Genomic DNA, 18,143 nt, shown 5'->3' on the forward strand with positions numbered 1-18,143 from the left:
GAGATACCTCACCAGACATATCCCATGCGAATTGGTCCAAGCTGACACAAGGGTGAATGCTTGTGTGAACACCTGGGGAGCGGTTGAAATCCCGAAACATAGTACCCTGAACTGGATTACCATCTCCCCAAGGATAAAGCGTAGGTACTTGCGTGAGGACTTGTGGATGGGTGTTTGAAAATACACATCCTTCAAGTCCACCGTAAGCATGAAGTCGGACTTCCTGATGGCCGTGAGCGCTGACCATGTCATTTCTATCGTGAACCAGGTCTGGCGAATGAATTGGTTCAAGGGAGAGAGGTCTATGACCAGTCTCCAACCTCCTGTTTCTTTTTCCACGAGAAAGACTTGGCTGTAAAAGCCTGGGGACCAATTTGTCTTGACTTCCATACCGCCTTTTTCTGCATCACTTCTACCTCCACCCAAAGGGCAAGGTCCTTTTGTGAGCCAGAACGTATGTTGGGAAATGGACCAAATTGTTGGTGAGGGGTGGCCGAGATTCAAAGGGAAATAGATAGCCCTCCTGGAGGACATCCACTACCCAGGTCTTGACTCCATATTGCTGCCATGTTGCCCAACAGCTCAACAGGTAACCCCCTTCCCCATGGCAGCATGTGGAGGGGAATGTTGCCCTAGCAGCCTCCTCTCTTTTTGCCCTGCCCCCTTTTCAAGACTGGAAGGAGGGTTGAAAGGGGCATGACTGCACACCTTTCTTGGCAGGTGCAGAAGGCTGGGTGTTCCCCCGGGAACCCTCAAAGCCTGGGACTTCATAGGGCTCAGAGAGGAAGTGCTAGCCTGACCCGAGGGTCGGGCCAAAGTGGCATGCAAAGACCCAGAAGTCTTGGCCACTGCCTGGCGAACAAATCGGTCATTAGCCTCACCTCAGTGCTTGTCCACCACAGCATCTGCATGCTCTCGAGGGAAGAGAGAGGCAGACCCCAGCAACGGTCCATTCTGTAGAGCCAGTTCTGTTTCCAGGCCAGCAAACTTGGATACCCAAGTCAGGACAATGTCCCTCCTCATTAATACCATGTTCGCCCACAGGTTCACCATCTGGTGGACCAGGTAGGTAATAGCTCCACCTCCAGACTGGCACAGTCTCCCAAAGGTGGAATCCTCCCTGGGGTTATGGAACCCAAGACGGCAGCAACTTTGGACACTGTGAATGACCACAGGTCCAGCCAAGAGACTGCCTGGAATTCTGCCATGACAGTCAATTTCAGGCTCAGTGCCTCTTGCTGCATGAGGGTGGTACCCCCCACACCAAGCTGCTGCAACGTCAGACCCAGACCTAGGCAAACCAAGTCCAGGTCAACCTGTTTTTTAGGCAGTGACTTCCGAGGCCGTGTAGTATTGCTTTTGTCGAGGCAGAGGAGGAGGAGTAGTTTATCTGAGTAGTCAGAGCAAAGGAAACTCTCCTGCCCAGATTCTAGAGGGTTTACCTGCTCCAAAACCCCCTCAGCAAGCGTGGACCATGGCAAGCCCACCGGAGCCTTGGTTTCCTTCTTTGGCCCCCAGTAAGCTTCGAGGCGAGATGGACGATCCATGGACGTGGCCATGGCCCCTTCCCTGAGGTCGTTGTGCTGATGGATCAGCCTTACGATCTCTGCAAAGGTCCTCTGTATCTCGGGGGTGTCCAAGTACTGAGGGAGAGGACCTCTGGTCCTTCCAGGACACGTTCCTCCTGATCTACTCTCCCTGCTGGAGGGAGAACCTCAGCAGAATCCCCAGATCCCTGCTCAACCACTTGGGCAAATGACCTGGTTGATCCTAGAACTGAACCTATAACATAAGCCTTTGTGGTAGGGCTGAGTTGGGGTGAAACATCCCAGTCGCTGACCCTTCTGTCCAAATCACACCTCCCATATAAACCCAGGAGGTTGAGGGGGCAGATGAGAGGGACCAAGCACTTTTTGCTGTCCTATCAGAAGCCAAAGCCCCGACAGGAGAGGAAGGCCATGTGAAATCACCATCCCGTGGTGACAATGGCTGCATGGGTCTAGGATAGCGATCCCGCACACATGGACTTTGGGGGGTGCTGTCCCAAGGTGAGCTGATGCAAACGTGCACAGAAGTTGTCGCCATATGAGCAGGCCCATTCGCACAAACGCAAACTCAGGTTGATGTAGCGAGAATGTTCGCACACTCAGGTGTGAGCTCAGGCTGTCTCCCAACATGCCCCAGTCTTCTTCGAGGCCGTGGCCTCCAGATGAGAAGAAGACTGTGTGGGGGACCTCCCCAAAGCTTCTCCAGGTGTGCAGACTCTCAAGTCAGCTGCACCTGTCCGGGACCCTGGCCACGTGCTCAGGGAGCACTGGCAGGGGATGAGACAGTGCCTGCATGCTTGCTCACCTTCTCTTGCACAGAGCCTGAACCAACCCGTGGAGCTGACTCCACGGTACTGGCAGAGGTTATTTGTGGTTTGGTCAGAACCCGAGTACCGAGGGTAGCATGGTCTTCCTTGAAGGTCCGCGTGCTCAAAGCTCCCAGATCACATACTAAACATTCAACAGCTGTTCCCTCTACCGAAGTGTCCGAAGAGACACAGGTAGAGGTAGGCACTGCACTAGTTCTGGAAGATGACTTCGTTGAACTACTATCTGGTATGCGGGTCCCCTTGGAGACCTGGGCACTTGATGCTCCCGAGTCACGGGGTCTCTGAGAGATCTGTGACACGGCCCTGTGTCTGAAGACTAGGGAGAGCAAGCGAGAGATCCCTCTGCTGTTACAGCAGAGGAGTCTGCTGTGGTCACAGGAACATCCTTCCCTCCGGTGACTGAGTTTTGGAAGAAGGAACATCCGGGAGGCCCAGATGGCCAAGAAGACTGGAGTTCATCTGTTCTTCTTTGACCACTCCTGCAAGACACCTTGGGTCAGGAGAGTTGGGCAGTCTTTTCACCCCATTGGAGTTTCTCCCACCCAACAAAGAATGGTGACTACCATTCTTCTGTTGTTGCAGCCCCCAGATGACGTCTTGTCTTCATGAAGCAGGGGTCACAAAGGAGGGGATGAGCTATCACAGTGGTGACAACGAAGCGTGGGAGTTGTAACAGTTGATGGACTGTTAGCAAGAAGGAGTTGAGTCACCAGGTGCATCACAGGAACATGGGCAGCCCCAGGTGACTGCAACAAGGCCTTCACTGAGGGAACACCTCCTCCCAGAGAGAACTTCACCCTTGCCTGGGGACCAGTCATGGCCATTTGTCAAGACACAGAATCAGTGTTTTCACCCTGAAGGGGATTTCTGCAACCTGAATGAACAGGAGACATGAGGGGTCAACATCCTTGTCACCAGCCCCTTGCCAACTTACAGGGTTTAGATGAAGCAAGGGAAGACAATGAAGGGGACCAGACTTCTGCTCAAGGAGTGATCAGCAATTCGTGGGTTTGCATGGGGAAGGAAAGAGCAAGAAGGAAGGCAACAAATAGTGTTGTCAGGGTCCCTGGTTTACCGGGTCAGACGATGCCGTTCGAGGCCTTCTTCGCTTTCCAAATATATTCATCAGAAATTATTTCACCCATTGCACAGGGGACCAGGGTCATGACATTTGTCACACATAGAATCAGTGAAGAAATATGGCCCAAAATGGCAGAATAATAAAAATTTGGTAGAGTTTTTTTGACGAAAAATTCAATAAAAATGCAGTTTACATCAGTTTCAATACACCAAGCATTAAAAGTAAGGTTTTCTTGGGATTTTTGACAATTTTCAACAGGCTTATCACATGATTCATGGGTTTGCATGCTGTCAATTCACAAATACACAAACAAGCACAAACTACTGCCTGTATATCTAAAAAGCAAGCAAGCAACAGTCCCACCGAGATTGAAGTAAACAAAGCAAAACAGCAGGCAGGGCAGGGGGGTACATGAACAGCTCCTCATAGCACATAAACCACAAGCAAAAGTGAATGCTTACCATCCAGGTGGGTGAGACTCCCTCCAGTTAGATGGTATTTAACTACCTAACCACCTCATCTAAAAGTTAAATGGCCATTTCCAGCTGCACTGAAGCACATTCCTTATGTAAAGACATGATTTGTATATTGTGTAGGAACAAACAGTAAATTGACACAGTAACCTCACTTTCGTTTGTATCAGTAGAGCCAGTGGTCTTGTGGATTCCTGCAACAAGCGAAAAACAGCATCACGAAAAGGAAATCTTGATCAGTCACTGTAATGCCGATGTTCAGGCTGGGGAACATCAAGATTCCTACTCTCTGTTGACATCTGTATTTCAGGTGTATAGGTCTTATTTTCTATTCCTTCATGTTCATTTATTTATATAACCTTTTCCTGTATCTTGTCTCGTTCTGCAGGCTGATTTGCCTTTGGAGCTCTGTTGGGTTTATTAAAGTCTGTTGACTCTGTTTGTGAGGGTTTTCAGCTGAAGATTTGAAGAAAAGAAAAATGCAGTCCCACTGACATACAAAATGGCTTTGAAGATGTTCCTATTAGGGCCAACACCACACTCCTTTGCCTATATGACAGACTTCTTGTTGTCCACACTACTCTATTTGACATTCATTTATAGGAAGCTGGGGATACAGTCAGTTCAGTTGAACTGTTCTTTAGTCCCCAAAGATGGTCTGAAATAGAACGAGAGAAGATAGTTAAACAGGTTTTAAGGAGATCTGTGGTCACATAAAACATCAATTATTTTACTTCAACAGCCTGAGTGAGACTTGAATTGGGGACCTTTGGATGTACTGTATGCTTGATTTAGTGGTTAGGACATTGTACATTGATTTGAGGAAGGCATTAATGCCTGTATACTAATGTAAGCCTAATACACGTCCTGTATATTTATAATGATCAGTTTCTTTATCTTGCAGATAATTTGTGACACTAAATGAAGACTTTGACACACAAAATGAAGACTTGGTCAGAGGTCACCGGAAAGTGAAGCTGAAGCAATTGTCAAAAAGAAAGTGTATTTCTTGGTCTTGTTGTAAACCTTTTAGGACCGCTGTCCATTTTATTTTTCTGTAAGTATTTAAGAGATTTGTACGTTTATGAGTACTGTCATTCATGTATGATTTAAAGTATATCTCTTGAGATTAGGAACTGTCTGACTGTTTAGACTTAGCTCTCTTGGCATCAGAATTGAGAAAACCAAATTCATTTGTTCCCACGAGGACACAAACCTTTGTCTGTTGTATGTGAATATCTATAGCAAGAAATGAAAGTCTTTGAATCATAATACTATGGTCTGCAGACCTTTTCTTTCGGCTTGTTTCAAGTCAAGAAATCTCGAGTGATTTGTATTTTCTCATTTGTGTGCAATGAAGGCTTGTTGTGGACGTGAGAGAGTGTTTGTGAGTATGTGGCTGCTTTATATCACCCATGTATGTTGATTCTAGTATCTTTGTTCCTTTTGCATGGGCTGTTTGTGCTGAGGATTTTCCTAGTGACAGCCAAGAAGAGGAAGAACACAAAGTCTCTGTTGGCAGGTAATACTCCTTTCTTCACTCTTGTCTCCTTTTGGCACCAACTCTGCCATGATACTTGTGGACAACTAAACTGGGCCCTCTGCTCATGATGGGACTGGTATATGTCTGATGTTCATCCCCTACACAATCATCAACTAATCTCCTGCATCTGTCAATCCTTCTGTGGTCCTCAGGCCCCCCTGGTTTTCCCAGGAGTTACTGAAGGTACTTTGGAGGTCCCTTGGTACATACAGTACGTGGAACTGTCCTTTGTTACCATCTTAGAGCATTTGGGTGCTGCCAAATCTCTCATGTTGCCCATGCTTTGAAAATGGATCCTCTTCTGCTACTCTGACACCTGGCCCTGCATGGACTCTTGTTTCAATGATGTCATCCCCTGGTGAAGCAGGAGAGCTGAGTGAGAGGCTTAGAAGGTGGCTGCCTCCCTCAACATCCTTCTCTTTGCTCTTGAGCTCTTCCACTTCTGTCCCCCTCTTCATCATCAAAGAGGGAGGATATGGACTCTTTAGGTGAGGAGATCTGACCTGGACTCTCATCGTGCTTACTGCATCTCTCCTGAGTTGTGGTGGGGGAGACTGCACCTGTTTTTGGTTTATGAACATCCTGGCTCTTCAAAATCAGTTTGGTATGTCCTAATGCGCACTCATGGCTGTTCACCCTTGCACAGTACCTGTACTGTCTCTTATGGTGTGTCCACCTTGCACCAAGTTGCTTGCCACCCGTGTGACTGGTCACCATTTGCTAAAGCACCACTGGTCTGTGAAGTCACTCCTGTGACTCTTGAAAGGGACTTTTTCGCTGTGAGTATATTAGAAATGTCAGGTACTGTCAATTGTTCCTCAGTAGAAGTGCAAAGGGGAATTGGGTCCCTTGTCAGAAGTTTAAGTCATGAGAAGCATCCTTGTCACTGGTGGGAGCAACTCTTCAACAGATTTTGGACTTCTTTAGTCCGCCTTCACCGAGAAAATGTCCTCTCCTCCTCTGTTTTGCTCGGCCCTAGGTCAGGAATTCAAGACCTCACACGCCTCTACAGAGTGGGATAGACTCATTCTCAGGCGTCTTACTCAGGTACTCAATTTTTAGACTTCCACTGAGTCTTTGGGAAGAGAACGCTCTCAAGAACTTTTGTGCTAGCCTTAGCATTGGTGCATCGAGTAGACAAGCCTCACTGTTTCTCTCAAGCCAGTTTTTTGCTGCATTGCTTCTTTTATCTTGTTTGTGGTCAGTTGTGAAATTTCCTTCATCCTGACCCGTTCTAAATAATGACCGGTTTCCCATCATGAATTGTCAGTTTAGAAGCAATGCTCCCCTTGTTGGTCAGATTATACTCAAGTGTCCTATGTTAGATCATTGTGTGTCCTTATTATTCACCCTAATTTAAATGCCCCAGGTTCCCTCTGGGACACCTCTATTATTGTTAGATAAGTGGGACCATTGCAATGGATTATACAAGTATTTCCTAGGGCAATAAACATCAAATTCTTTAAAATTAAATAAAGATTCAGCAGGAAAGCCACTTTGAGAGATGTGATTGGTCTCGTGAATATCTACCAAAGTCTTTAGTAATGCCAGTAATATTCAGAGTACTTTCTACCAACTCAGAGTTGATGACATCATCTTTGGGCAACAGACCACTGATGGATGGTCTCTTGTTTGTCAGGTGTTCATAAGTTGTATTTGTTCCGACACGATATACAAACCACCGGTTCTTTACATTAGGAATTACTTTCAGGCGTAGTCTGGAAATGGCCGCTAAACTCTTGAGCAAGGTGGTTAGGCAGTAACTACCGCCAGGTAGGCAGGAATACCTGCCTGCCCGGATGTAAATATTCCAGTTTGCTTTCAGCCGTCATGCATTGCTGACATGTTTTTTTCGTTCTCTCCGCCTGACTGTCGTTAGCTCTTATTATCCCGGTGGGACCGTTCTGTATTTTTGTTTATATATATGTGTGTTTGATATTTATTAACCCTTAAACACTGACTGGACGTATCGTAAGTCGACTAAAATTGTCTGTTGGGTGATGAGTGGACGCACCATACGGCGACTACAAAAAAATTTCAACCTTTGGTCAACTTTGACTCGACCGAAATGGTAGAAAAATGAAATCGTAAGCTAAAACTCTTACATTCTAGTAATATTCAATCATTTACCTTCATTTTGCAACAAATTGGAAGTCTCTAGCACAATATTTCGATTTATGGTGAATTTTTGAAAAAAACTTTTTCCTTACGTCCGCGTGGTAACTCGGCTGAAAATTTCAGAAATTCTTTCGTCATTTTGTCGTAATTTTTGCACCGTTTTATATTACCCGTTACATAAAGTTTTATACATGAAAATGTGCGCAATTTCATGTAAAATACAACAAAAAACAACCCATGGTTGTAGCTTTTATGTTTGGAAATATTTTCATATAAATCACGATAAGTGCCAAAATTTCAACCTTCAGTCAACTTTGACTCGACCCAAATGGTTGAAAAACACAATTGTAAGCTAAAACTCTTACATTCTAGTAATATTCAATCATTTACCTTCATTTTGCAACAAATTGGAAGTCTCTAGCACAATATTTCGATTTATGGTGAATTTTTGAAAAAACTTTTTCCTTATGTCCGCGCGCGGTAACTCGACCGAACATCTCAGAAATTCTTGTGTCACGTTGTCGTAATGTTTGCACCGTTTTATATTAGTTTTTACATAAAGTTTTATATATGAAAATGTGTGCAATTTCATGTAGAATACAACAAAAAATAACTCATGGTTGTAGCTTTTATCAGTTTTGAAATATTTTCATATAAATCACGATAAGTGCCAAAATTTCAACCTTTGGCCAACTTTGACTCGACTGAAATGGTCAAAAAACGCAATTGTAAGCTAAAACTCTTACATTCTAGTAATATTCAATCATTTACCTTCATTTTGCAACAAACGGGAAGTCTCTAGCACAATATTTCGATTTATGGTGAATTTTTGAAAAAAACTTTTTCCTTACATCTGCGCAGTAACTCGGCCGAACATCTTGGAAATTCTTTCGTCATTTTGTTGTAATGTTTGCACCGTTTTATATTAGTCGTTACATAAAGTTTTATATATGAAAATGTGTGCAATTTCATGTAGAATACAACAAAAAATAACTCATGGTTGTAGGTTTTATCAGTTTTGAAATATTTTCATATAAATTACGATAAATAGAAAAAATTCAACCTTCGGTTAACTTTAACTCAACCGAAATGGTCGAACACTGCAATTGTAAGCTAAAACTCTTACATTTTAGTAATATTCAATCAATTACCCTCATTTTGCAACAAACGGGAAGTCTCTAGCACAATATTTCGATTTATGGTCAATTTTTAAAAAACTTTTTTACATCCGCATGTTACTTAATTCATGCATCATTTTGTGATAATATTTTCTCTGTGTTGCTTTGATCGTTTTACAATTTGTTATATACCAAAATCATTGCAATTTAGTGTACAATACAAAGAAAAAAAATAACTCATTAGCTTTAACCGTTTTGCTCACAGCACGATTTGTATACAATTATGTATGAAATTTTTTTTTTTGCGCTGTCATATATTTCAATATTTATATATGATAATGATATTTTTTTCATTTCTGATGGTTGCATACTAAACTTCAGGCAATGACAAAAAAAAAGGAGCCAAAAATGAACTCTAAATTTTAAAAACTAAGCGTGCTGTGATTTTTTGAAAAAAACTTTTTTTCCGCTTCGGCGCTAACTCCCGAACGCCGCTGGCATATGACAGACACTTTTGTAAATAGAGGCTCGGCGTTTAAGAGTTAATACAAACCCACGATTTTTGATAACCTTGCATGAGCCGTCGTTCCCTGCCTGTGTCTTGGGTTTGACGGCCAAGGGCGTAATTGGAGTAGCGTAACCGAGTGGTAATGCTTCTCTTCCAGCAGCTCTTTACATAAATACAGTACTGAAGGCGCCCCTGTACATTCGGAGATATAGTTTGGGACGTAATATCTTCACTCCCCTACATTCATCGGGACGTAAGAGTTCGTTCCCTTCTTGGGCTTCCGCCCTCCGTGTATAAGGGGCATCACTAATTCCTTCCTACTTATGCTGAGTGTTGCTTGCCGCTGGCGCTTGGAGAATTACAGGCCAGGTGGGAGGTTGCAGGTGTCGATAAGTTTCGAGCCTTCCTTTTTCTCTTCCCGTAGGTTCTTCCTATTTCCCTTTAGTAGATCTCTCTCCTTCACCCTCTTCGCTCGCTCGTCGGGCGAAGACCAGGGACGGGGAGTGATCGGGCGACCTCTTGTAGAGTACCTCCTCCCTCTGCGTAGGGCAATTCCCCTTGTAGCGAGAGGAGTCTCCCTCTATTAATCATCTTTGCTTTTCTTTCAGGTTGACAGTGAGCATCGCAGACACAGCAGTAGTTGGCTGGATATATCAAAGGATATCTCACATGAAGCAGTCCTGACATTCATTCAGTGTTGTTTCGGGAACTTCGGGATCGACCACAGTACCTGGTTAGATGACATATTTCCACCTCAGGATCGTTCTCACTCTGTTCCCGCCGATGTGGATCGATTGCTGTCATTGCTGGTTTTCATGTATGCTGTTGCAATGCCTCCGGCGTATCTGTGGTCCATCTGCTCCTGCTGTTCCCTGTGTTATGCTCTTGTCAACTCGACGACAGTCTCTGGGCTGCTCTTCCTGGTCTCCTGCCGCAGCCGCCCTGATCGCTTCCTGTCACTGCTGGTGACTTTCAAGTGACATTTCTGTCCGTTGCAGTAGCTCCTGCCTTCCGAACCGCTAACATAGCTCCTGCATTGGCCCTGATCTTGCCGCTGTCCTGTGGTCATGCCTGCTACTTCCTGCCAGCTGCCCTGAAGGTTAGGATGTCTGCTATCCTATAGAACAGTGGTTCTCAATCTGGGGCGCCAGCAATTTCGGAAAAGTGTTCCTGCCAGCTTATGCCCTGGAAACAAGACTCGCGATGTCTGCCATCCTCACTAATTCATTCCCAAAAGATAAAAACACCTTGGTTTTGGTTTTCTTTAAATCTGGGAGGGGTTTTACTCGAATGGGGGGGGAATTAAAAGGTTAAGAACCTCTGCTATAGAAGATGTTGGCATGAAGGGGAAGGTTCCTGGCCGTGACGCAATTGCAATACCTGCCCTCCGAACCTTTGCCGTAGCCCCTGCATCAGCTGTCCTGATCATGCCTGCCACTTCTCCTGGCGGTCGTGCCCGGGGCCACTTCCGTTGTGTTCCTGCCAGCTGCCCCAGAGGTTACGATGTCCGCCATCCTGTAGATGTCAGCGTGAAGATGAAGGAAGTCGCTCTGTTGAGGTGATGTTCCTGGCCGTTGCAGTAGCTCCTGCCTTCCAAACCGCTACCGTAGCTCCTGCATCGGCTGTCCTGATCATGCCTGCTGCTTCTCCTGGTGGTGGTGTCCTGGGCCATGTCCGTTGTGTTCCTGCTGGACTACCCTGGAGGTTACGATGTTTCGTGTCCACCATCCTGTAGAAGATGTCGGAGTGGAGGTGAAGAAAACCGCCCTGTGGAAGTAGCCGCCATCTTCTTCATCTTATCTTCGATTTCGTCTTCTGCTGCATCTTCCCTTCCTCTCCCGAGGTCCAAGGGGGTCCCGAGAATCAGACAGACCTCCGTCGGCCAAAGGAGAGGAAGGCTGCTTCTTCCCCTTGATGCCCTTGGACGTCTAGGGACTGCCTCCTTCCAAGGAGTCAGTGGGTCTCTTGTTGGCTCTTCCCGACCTTCGGGTTAGGAAACCGATTGGCATAGCCCTGGGTTTTGTGTTTCAAAAGCCGCAGGTGCGCAGACCTCGGGTTGCGATCCCGTTCCCAGTCCTAGAGGTTCTGCCTCTAAGACGGGGGCTGCTTCGGGTGCTCGTTCGCTAGCTGCTCCGGGTGCTCGAGATTCTATGGAATATCAAGTATCCCTATCTGGTCTGGAGAGATTTTCCTCGGCCCAGTTCGGGAGCAGTGTGAGAGAAAGGGCCGAGGCACCCAGGTGTCTTGGCTCTTCCTGCCAGCACCGCAAGCGCTCCCCGAGTGTTTGCCAGTGCTTGGTCGGGTTCCCATCCTGGTGTCTCAATCCTGTCGGTTCGAACATCAGAAGAAGCAGGGAAGAGATTCACTTCGGGAGTCCTGCAGGACTTCTAAGGGACTGACTCTCTTCTGGGAGACAGGTTTCTCACGTTGGCTCTTCCTGCCCTCGGGCAGGAACCGATTCGCATTCTCCTGTGGGATCTTGCGTTTCGGGGGCTGCGAGAGCGCTGCCTCTCAAGGCCACTCCCTTGTTGCCAGTCTTGAAAGTCTGCATCTAAGACTGGTTCTGTGTGTGGCTCTTTCAATCTCTTAGGAAACAAAGCAGCCGCTCCTGATTTTTGGGAGTCTCGTTAAATTAAGTATACCTTAGTTTAACCAGACCACTGAGCTGATTAACAGCTCTCCTAGAGTTGGCCCGAAGGATTAGACTTATTTTACGTGGCTAAGAACCAATTGGTTACTTAGCAATGGGACCTACAGCTTATTGTGGAATCCAAACCACATTATAGCGAGAAATTAATTTCTATCACCAGAAACAAATTCCTCTAACTCTTCATCAGCCGGTCGGGGGAATTGAACTCCGGTCCATCGAGTGACAGTCTGAAGCTCTACCGACTCATCCAACGAAGGGCTATTGTGAGTCTCTTGGGTAGCTCGAATTCTATGAATCACGAGCGTTCTCCTGACGAAAGGCACAGGACGAGAGAAAGTGCCGAGACACCTAGGTGTCTGGTTGCTGGGACACCCAGGTGTCTGGGTGCCGAGATGCCCGGTTGTCTGGGTGCCGAGACGCCAGGTGTCTCGATACTGCTCGCCAGCTGCTTCGGTTGCTCGGCCAGGCTTCATTCTTGTGTCTTGAACTTTAGGGTTCGAGCATGCAAGATAGCAGACACAGAATTCCCCTTTGAACCTTCTTCTCGAGGGGCCTCGGCCTTGAAGGAGTTTAGAGTTCAGGAAACTAGCAATTGTTCACAGCAGACGAGTCCGGCCTGCCCAGTTACAATTGTGTTCCCGTGATCAGCTCGGCTCAGCTCAGCCCCCAGTCGTGCTTATGAGACTGGTTTGGCTTGACTCGGCCTGCCAGACTGGCTCGGCTTGGTTTGGCTCACCCCGCCTGCCTTCCAGTCCGCCGCATACCAACCAGCTGGATCGCATTCACGTGATCGGCTCGGCTCGGCCCTACTTGGTTTTTTCAATTCAGGTACTCGGCCATATTCGAGTGAGGTTTTTGCTCTTCCCAGGAAAGCACTTTGCCACAGCATGAGTGCTCTTCTTCCCCCATGTGGCAGTAATCTCATTCAGTTGATTATCGCTCACAGTCCGCCTCTCCTGCTTATCTTACAGGCAGGACAGGAAGGGATAGTCTTTCTCCTCACCTGTTCCCCTCTCCTCTTGGTTGTTCCGAGAGGCGCGAGACGGATGGAGAGAGCTTTGACGAAATTATCTTCGGAGTTCAGCTGCCTGGCATGCTTTGGGTGTTGGTCCCCCGATTCACTCGTAGTATAACCAGGCAGTCGAGGAGGGTTGCATGGGATCTATCTAGGTCTCCCTCCAAAGGGAGAGGTACTGGAGTTTCACGCTTCGGAAACAGCGAGGGTCTTCCTCTTCAAGTTGCAATCGCCCCCGTGTTTTCGGAGAACTTCGTGCAGATTAGTCGGCAAGAGGATCCCCGGGACAGGACCGCGGCTCCCCCAATGAATAACCTTCATCACTTGCAACCCTTGCAGTTCCCGAGGGACCGAGAGTGTCGGGGACCGCTGTGGTCCTGGCTTCTGAGAGCGTTCTCGACCTGATGAATTCTTTTCTTCGAAGGAATTAATTCAGGTCAAGACACCAAGCTTCCACCCCTGCCTTGACAGAATATGAATTCTTCTTGCCTGGGAGGGTCTTGCCGACTGCAGTTTTTTGGGCAATTCTGGTGCTAAGAAGAAGGACTTTGTCCCAATTTGGATCTCCGGTTTCTTAAGTCCTGAGTTGGCTCGACCCTTAGGAATGAACCTTTACTTGGTTCTGCCTTTCTCTTTCAGAGATTTGCCAGATAAATCGGTAATCAAGGTTTGTACCAGGGCACTGACTTATCCTTTGGACAATGGCCAAGAACTTTGGGTCTTGGTCATCTCAACTCGACCTTGAGTTCAAGCCAGCCCCCCCTCAACTCCTTAGCTAAGAAGTCCTAGGCTTCAGAAGAAGATTGTAACTGCTGATGCCTGGACGAAATGATACTTATCGAGTCTCTGGAACTGGCACCAACATTGTCGAGACCTTGGAATGGATTCCTTCAGGAGAAGTACCTATTTCCCTTAGGTCTCGGCAATTCTTTCCATCGAACTTCCATCCCGCCTCCTCTCCCATGCTCCTGATTCGGGAAATGCCAGCCCGGCTAGAGCTAATTGGCTTGGTACCCTGTCATCTTGCAGAAGCTTCCCCATGGTGGAGAATGGAAGTCTGATTCCATTCCTCCGTCCTTCTTTCCTCTTCAATGTATGAGGAAAGAGTTAGGCTAATGCTTGATTGAAGGAACCTTCGAATATGCTTGCATATTCCCCTCACATCTTGTGTCTACTTACGGATTCACAGATTGAGGAATAGGCGCACACTGGTAAGACCTTGTCTTGAAGTTGTGTGGCCGAGACGATTAGTACCTTCTCATCACCGTCCTGGGATCAGGGCAGCCTTTTGGCTGTCCAAGAATTCAGGATGGGTTTTGCGGCACTCACTGGTTTCGTTGAACAACAAACGACAGTAGTGGCATTTGTCGACAAACAAGAGGTAATTGTTTTTTCCTCCTGTTTCATCTGGACATTTGCAGGTACTCGAGTGTTGTTCTATTGCACACTCGACAGCTGAATTAACCAGATGCATTCCTGGTGGGGATGTATTGGTAGGCAAGCCTGGCCTCGGGTTTGAGTGATCAGGACGGAACATGCTGCTCACTCTTTTCTTCACGAATATTCATGCAGAGACTGCTCGACTGAGAAATCCCTACCGTCCTTGTGTTGCCTCCCTGCAAACAAGTCGGTAGTTTTTTCTTGCTCCTTCATACCAGACCAGGGGCCGCTGCGGTGAGGCATGCTGTCTTTTTTGGGGAAAACTCGATATCAACGTTTTTTCCCTCCATATTTGTCCATTTTGCTAGGGGTTCACAAACATTGCTTACCCCGAGTTACAGACAAATACTTGAAGACTTCGCCTTCATCCAACCTGATTGCCGAGGCATCGAGAAGAATTCTGCTTGACCCAACCTCCTGTAGCAGCTACACAAGAAGCGGTTCTTGAGGCAGTACATCCCTGTGTGTTCAGGACTGGGAGACTTTCCAGCTTTCCTTGCAAGCACAGGCTTTCTCGCCGAGCGGCAACAGATATAGCTGGATATCCCTTGAAGTCCTCTGCAACACTGTCCCAGGGACTGGATCCATCTTTGCTGGTGGTGTAGTTGTCGGAACTTCTTCTCGGGTCAGAGTCACTCGTCAAGTCTGGACTTCCTCGTCTTCTCCGCTGAGGGTTGCTTCTCTCCCTTTCATTTGTGAAGAATGTAGGCCCTTGCCACCTAGTCTTCTATCTGAAGTAGCCTTCGTCTCCTCAGTCGAGAGTTAGCTACGGACGAGAAGCTTCTTCAGTTGTGCTGTCCCAGGGAACTGTTCCCTGGGTGGCATGTGACTCTCGTTTAGGGTTCCTGTCTGTGCTCTGCACGCGCCTTAAGAGAGTCATCAGATAGGGATATGCCCTCTTAGGACCATCTCTCATCTTACCCTGGCCTTGGTGTAGAAGATGGAAGAACAGGGATGGGGATCATACCTCGACTCCTTCTCGGATGTCGTAAGTGGACTCCGAATCCATTGGCATCTACTGTCGGGTTTGAGTCCTTTGTTCCCCTCCTCCTTGGACTTTGTGTCATGATCCAGATCATTTCGTTACTTTGTCCTATTAGGGAGCTGTGGTACTCTCCGAAAGGCTTGACATTCCTAACCTGGATGTCATCAACGTTTTTAGTAGTACTGTTTCTCCCCAAGGAAGAAGTGTCTAAGGACACATCTTCCTCCTGACTTCGTGAAGCGATCAAAGGAGGTGCTTGGCAGCTGACGACGACGATACCTGGTACCTTTCCACCCGAGAGCTCACGGTCGATGGCTTGACCATCCCTCGCATTCTGGAAGTTTCTGTCGGTCTGGAAACAAGACGTGGTCTCTTAGACCACACTCTTGTCTTCTTCCTGTGGTCTTGCCCACAGACCCTTGGAACCCCTTTTTCCTTGGCCCTGTGGTGGCTGCTCAACAAGCTGTGTTTTCTTACCTGGCTCCTTCAAGAGGACGAGTAGCATCTCGCCTAAGGTGTTGGTTCTGGAAGTGAGAAGGATTCCGAGAGTGACTGGCCTCTCTTCCTCCTCCTTCCCCGTCCTCCAACTTCTCCTCCTTAGGGATGAGAATAGGACTCGAACCAATAGCTGCTGGAACTGTCACTGATGCGGTAAGACTACACATCTAGCACCCGTTCTATTTTTCTTATAGAATCATAGAAGCAATTCCGCTCCTTCCTCTAGCAAGGGAGGAAGGAGAGACTGGCAATTAGGGAACCCTATCTCGGTTTTCCCTTACTGCCTCCGACTCTAGATCCTTCCAGCCTATTTCGTAGGAGTTACGTTTCCTCACTCATGCGAAAGGTCCAGTATCTGACATTTGATCTTGCATCCAATCAATATGTCAGATGCATGGTACTCCTCTTGCTCTTTTGACCAGGAGGAGTAACCCAGGTGTGCAGAACTCCAGTCAGTTCAGGAGACTCACTCAGATCCCTCCCTCCAATCAGTAAGTCTTCCTAATGTAAAGGGCCGACGGTTTGTATATTGTGTCAGAACAAATCACAATTTTTGAAAGTAAATTGTATTTTTCCTAACTATACAAACCTAAGGTCCTTTACATTACATACCATGCCCACCTCATGCCACCCCTCAATCTGAACCTGGACCGAAAGGCAAACTGGAATGTTTACATCCGGGCAGGCGGGTATTCCCACCACCTGGCGGTAGTTACTGCCTAACCACCTTGCTCAAGAGTTTAACGGCCGTTTCCAGCCTATGCCTGAAAGTAATTCCTAATGTAAAGGACCTTAGGTTTGTATAGTTAGGAAAAATACAATTTACTTTCAAAAATTGTGATTTTAACAGAGATCTTTCACATACACAACTGATCCCTGATCTTCTGCCAAGAGCAACTGGGTTTGCAGAATAGCAGCACCAATATGCAGTAAATGTTCCTCCCTCGCTGGCGAACTTCTCAGTTCCAAAGGTCCTCTATTCCTCACACTGTTGGACCCTGGAACACTCCTCCCTGTGGATATTGTGTAATTGGAACCTCAAAAGTTCAAGGGGAAGATGCAACGCAGTACAGTACTACCCTAAAATAATTCTCTTTGTAGTTTAATAACGTACTTACTTTATTCTGTTTATTTATTAATTTGTACTTTTCTTAAAACTGATCTCGTCTTTCTTCATTTCACCATTACTTCTTTCAAATGAACACTAATATTTTTTGAAAGTTTCTTGAATTTCAAGTCGTTGGCCCCTGTGGGCTTGTTCCAAATGAATAGGTTTCATCCTCTGAATAATAATAATAATAATAATTTTAATAACAATAATGACATTGCTTGATGGATATTGCCTTACACAGTGAAGTATCTTGTCCATCCTTTTGCTATTGCTAGTTATAAAGAGCTATTGAGCCACATTCTACCTGTGATGCTACGCAATGGCATAAGTTGAAGTAATGTTTTCATTTTAGCAAAACCAGCAGTACAGAAAGAATGTTTGAATGTTTCATATTTATGTATCAAAATGTTTCGTTTATTTTTAAGCTTGCAACTTTTGTTTACCAATGTTGGATTTGTAAACAATATACACTTGCTTGTGATTTGTCCCTGTGCAAATACAAACCTTCGGTCTTTACATATGGATTCTACTTGCAGCTTGAGGTGGGAACAGCCATTTAACTTTCAGACACAGTAGTTAACTACCGACGGTACGGGTGGGAGTCCCGCCCACCCAGTTGGTGTGCACTCAATTTGCCTTTCAGCCGCTGTCGAGCGTAGACGTTTCCTCTTCCCATCTGACTGTTTGAAGTGCCATCCTTTTCTTTTTTTGTGAATACTTGTGATATATGAGTGTAGTTGTTGTTTTGCTTATATCGCACCGTGGCAGAGTGGTTTAGCTCGTCGATGGACTGGTTAAGCAACATTGGTGCTGGTCAGTCGTTGGATGGGTGACCACTCTCCTCAGCGTTGATTCCTTGGGAAAGGATCTTTACCGTAATTTCCTCAGTCTACTCAGCTGTAAATGAGGACCTATTCTCGATGGGGCATGGTTCAGCTACGGGTTAAATAGCAAAACTCAGTAGTGGTGAAAAGAAATGAAAGAATGAGCGACAACGGCGTAAATGGAACCTCTGGCAACAGAGAAGCTTCATCTGGCAGCCAGGTATACAACCCAGTCGACGGGGATGACGGTCAGGTACTTGGAGGTCGTCATTCAGCAACTGACTACCACAACGACAGTAACTAGCAACCAGAGACTGGAGCTACAGAGGGAAATCAGAAGAAGAAGAAATGGACAAGAGACAAAAATAAGGAAATAAGGAGATGTCACATCAGAAGCAACCC

General features: G+C 46.5%; 1 long non-coding RNA gene across 1 annotated transcript in view; it reads left to right on the forward strand.

Annotated features, from left to right (window-relative positions):
• The window catches only part of LOC136835893 (uncharacterized), a 59,756-nt gene that overhangs the window by 16,054 nt on the left and 25,559 nt on the right, over positions 1-18,143 (forward strand). The window contains exon 3 of the long non-coding RNA XR_010852273.1: positions 4,836-4,988. This is a non-coding gene — a long non-coding RNA (uncharacterized lncRNA). The remainder of the gene's footprint in view (positions 1-4,835; positions 4,989-18,143) is intronic.

The sequence above is a fragment of the Macrobrachium rosenbergii genome, chromosome 55, assembly GCF_040412425.1.
Source record: "Macrobrachium rosenbergii isolate ZJJX-2024 chromosome 55, ASM4041242v1, whole genome shotgun sequence".
Taxonomy (NCBI): domain Eukaryota; kingdom Metazoa; phylum Arthropoda; class Malacostraca; order Decapoda; family Palaemonidae; genus Macrobrachium; species Macrobrachium rosenbergii.